The sequence below is a fragment of the Pteropus alecto genome, unplaced genomic scaffold (assembly GCF_000325575.1).
Source record: "Pteropus alecto unplaced genomic scaffold, ASM32557v1 scaffold86, whole genome shotgun sequence".
NCBI classification, from domain to species: domain Eukaryota; kingdom Metazoa; phylum Chordata; class Mammalia; order Chiroptera; family Pteropodidae; genus Pteropus; species Pteropus alecto.
The window spans coordinates 1,636,717-1,641,247 of record NW_006442109.1 but is presented as its reverse complement, the minus strand read 5'-3'; the positions used below and the strand labels follow the sequence as shown (position 1 = coordinate 1,641,247).

At 35.3% G+C, this 4,531-nt stretch overlaps 1 pseudogene; it reads left to right on the top strand.

Annotated features, from left to right (window-relative positions):
- Positions 1–423: 423 nt before the first annotated feature.
- On the top strand, positions 424–1,155 carry LOC102896217 (annotated as a pseudogene).
- The last annotated feature ends 3,376 nt before the right edge of the window (positions 1,156–4,531 follow it).

Sequence of the window (4,531 nt, the reverse complement as noted above, 5' to 3'; positions counted from 1 at the left end):
GAGAGGTCTGCTACTATGGTTATTCTTTCTTCTTTCAAGTTTCCTGAAGAGGAGGGGGAAGGAACTCATACATATTCATGTGCTTGTGAGACTCTACTGGGTACTTTATGAATTCCTTTAACATGTATTTATTGAGTGTCTACTATATACCAAACACTGTACTAAGTCTAAGGATGTAATGCTGAACTAAATATTCACTTAATTCTTACAACAACCTTGTAAGGTAGATAATATTAATTTACAAATTACAAATAAAATGGTACTATTCAAATATTTTTAACTCTCATAAAAATATTTAAAATTTAGTTCTTTTATTTTGTGTTTTAAAAAGGAAGTTAATTTCTTTTTTCTACAATGGAAGAAAATAAAATTTGGATTGTTTTTCCCCTATTAAAAATATAATAGAGTGATGACAACAAGAGGATGAATAACAAATTCGACACACTGAAAGATGATGACAGCAGGGACCATGATCAGAATAAAGAAAAGAGCACACAGAAAGATGGTGAGAAGGAAAAAATGAAATGATACAAGAGTCAGAGCAGCAGCAAGAGGAGGGCTGTTGTCTCTGGACTAGCAGAGCATCCCTTGCAGTACAACTACACTTTCTGGTACCCCAGGAGAACCCTCGGCTGTCACATCAGCTCACAGAGCTATGAGCAGAATATTAAACAGATTGGCACCTGTGCTTCTATGGAACAGTTCTGGAGGTTTTACAGCCACATGGTATGTCCTGGGGACTTGACAGGCCACAGTGACTTCCATTTTTTCAAAGGAAGAATTAAACTCATGTGAGAGAATGATGCAAATGAAAATGGTAGCAAGTGGATTATTTGGTTCTGAAAGGGCTTGGCATCCTGTTGCTGGGAGACTCTCATCCTGGCCTTGTTGGGGGAACAGTTCATGGTTGGGGAGGAGATCTGTGGGGCTCTGTCCAGTTTCAGGAGGACATTATTTCCATGTGGAATAAGACTGCCAGTGACCAAGCCACCACAGCCCGAATCTGAGATACGCTTCGGCGAGTGCTTAACCTACCTCCCAAATTCATTATAGAATAAAAAACCCACATTGAGAGCATCAAAAATGCCAAGCAGGCTGGGCACCCAAAGCCTCCTTTTTCAGACCCTCTGGAAGCCCTGGTTCAATGTGCCATGACCCTCTTCCTCTCTGGATGGCACTGTCATTGAAACTGGCATCACTGGAGTCTCTTGTTCTGTTGGCATGCTACCTGGAGGATCCTTCTGCCCTGGATAAGATGGATTGAAGCACAGGCTGACATGCAGCAGCTACAATAGCAGCTGAGATCACTTAATAAATGGTGCTAAACTAAAAAAATATATATGATAATAGTTTTTCTTTAATCTTAAATATTGACAATATGTGATTTTGGTTCTTGACAAACTCACAAACCCGAGTAAAAAACGGGCAAAGGATTAGGATAGACATTTTTCCAAAGGAGATATACAAATGGCTAATAAGCACATGAAAACATGTGTACCATCATTAGTCTTCAGGGAAATGAAAATCAAAACCACAAAAAAAGAGGAATCCCAGAGTCACAAAGAATGCTAAATTTAAAAGAAATAAAGAGTTTACCAAATCTAATGGCCCTTCCCCTTTCATAAGTGCATAAACTGACGTCATATGTGGCTTGCACAAGAATATAAATGGTGTTATAAGAAAAAGCACACTATATATACAATGGGATATTATTCACCCATTTAAAAAAAAAAAGGAAATTCTACCATTGGCAACAACACGAATGGACCTTGAAAGTGAAAAAGTCAGGCAGAGAAAGATAAATACTGTATGATCTCATTTACGTGTGAAATCTAAAACAAACAACCCCTGCCCCCAAAGTCATGGAAAAAGATATCAGATTTGTAGTTACCAAAGGAGGGGGGTGAAAGGTGGGGAAATTGGATGAAGATACAAATTTCTGGTTATAAGATAAATAAGTGTTGGGATGTAATATACAACACAATGGCTGCAGTTAGCAATGCTGCATGGTATATTGGCTAGTTGTGAAGAGAGTAAATCATAAGAGCTCTCTTTACAAGTAAAAAATACATTTTTTTTTGCATTTATATGAGATGATGGATGTTAACTAAATTTATTGTGATAATCATTTTACAACATATATATATATATATATATATACGTCAAGTTATTATGCTGTGCACCTTAAATAATGCTATATATCAATTATATGTCAATAAAACTGGGGGAGGGGGGAGAAAAAGCACACTAGAATTAAAATCAGGAGACCAAATACTATTCCTGCTTTACCTCGACCAAACACTCTGATTTGCGTGGCACTTTCCTTTGAGTTTTTATATGTATTTATTACATCTTTGTGTGTGTGTGTGTGTGTGTGTGTGTGTGTGTGTGTGTATTCCTGCTAACAAAAGCAATTTATTTTTATTTCAAAAATTTAACTGTTGGTAGAATATATAAAGAAGAAAATACATAGAGATCCTTCACATTAAGGATCTTTATTTCTTTACATAAAATACATAACATTATTTCTTTACATAAAATACGTAAAGATCTTTCTGCTAGAGAAATAAACACTCTTAATGATTTCGTGTCCATTCCCCCATATGTTTTATGCCTATTTAGTTTAGTCTTTTGCAATAATTGTATAGTGTTATACTGTCTGAATGCATCATATTTTATTTAACCAGTCCCCTTACTAATGGATTTTTGGGGACAGTGTTATTCCATTATAACTGGAAGTAAAAATCCTAATATATATGTTCTGGGGTGCTTGTGTAAATATTTCTGTATGGGGAATCCTTAGAAGTGAAATTCCAGAATTAGAAAGTATGCACATTTAAATTTTAATAATAATTGTTAAATTGACCTTCAAATATGTTGTATCAATATATACTCACACTTGCAGTGTATTAGACTGTCGGTTTCTATTTCCGTTAGTTTGTTTTAAGGAACACAAAAACAATGAGAGAAAATTATTTAAGATTAGGCTCATGTAGTCTTAGGCCACCGTACTTTATATAAAAAAATTATTGTCCCAAAAGAGCAATATTATAGCTGCTTGTACTCAGGACAAGCAGATAGAACAAATGTACCTTCTTGGACATTTCATTGATTTCTGAGATGCCTCAGCATTATCAGAACGGAAAAATAGAATAGTATTTACCTTAATGGTTTCACATTAAGAGAGTGAGAAAAGGATAAAGTCAAAATGTTTCATTATTGTTTACTTTTGGAGGGGGGTTCATTTTCAATTACAACACTTTGTCTTAAGATCGACAGTACATTATTGAGAATAATGTAATATAAAAAAATCAGTTCCCAAAAGTGACAATCTATTTTCTTCACCTGATAGGTGTTTGAAAATATCCAAATTTGTGTTTTGGAAAACTAATTAAATGACAAATTTGGGTAACAAAAATGCATGCTTTTAAAAATCACTTCTTTAAACGCTTACAACACTGCCGACATTTGTACAATTTTTGTATTAAATAATGTACAATATACTAATTAATAGCGAATACTAGTGAGTACTAACTCAGCCTTAAGTTAAGTGCTTTATAAGCATTATGTCATTTAATCCTTATGGTAACCCTATTAGGTAAGTACTGTTATTGCTCTCATTTCCAGATCCAAATACATAATTTTTTTTCCCCCTGATAAAACACTTTAAGCATAGTCACAAATGTAGATGCTTTATAATGATTTGTAATGCTGAAAGTACCTTAAAGCTCATCTTCCTCCTATTACTCCCTTCTCCTTCAGAAAGGGAGACAGTTAACAGTTTTACTTTTCCTCCCTTGGGTACTGTGAGGATTAAACCATTAGCACAAAAATAGTATATATAACCCAGTCTTCATTTACTTGAAAATGAAGGGGAGAATTTTAAACATGTTGGTGGATCTTCTCAGTGGCGGTGAGCCTAGGAGGCTGGAAACCTGCCCACAGGGTCACCCTCCATCTTAATGCCCACGTGGGCAGAATGTGACTCTGCTCTTCTAAAGTTTTCTTGACACAGAAGAGGGTCTCAACAAGCCCTAAACAAGCAGCAAAAGTAGATCCTTGGTGCCTATGGATAAGCCACCATGGGAGAATTTACCTCACTGATGAATTATTGTTGGATAATTGATGAGTTGCATTATAATGTGAGAGCGATGTACAGTAAAACCAAAATTACATGTGGCAGAGAAGAAATCCATGTAGAAAAAGAAGCTTGCAAATTGTAGTAGGTACATGCTGGGCACTACATGAGCAATAACTCTAGAGGTTTGTAAAAGAAAGAATGGCATTGTTGAGAGAAAGGAAGAGAAGAGAGAAATGGATGTGAATGCACAAAGAAGGATTAACATTCGTTACACTTCAGTACAAAAGTATATTGTGTTTGTATTGAAATATCAATTCTGAACGATATTTCATGTGCACCTCAGTCTACTCATAACAAGAGTGTTGTCCTTGGAGAAGTTTCAGAAAGTAAGCAAGTTAGAGGAAAGATGATAATGAAGTGGCTTTGATGAAATTTGATCAAAAGTAATGA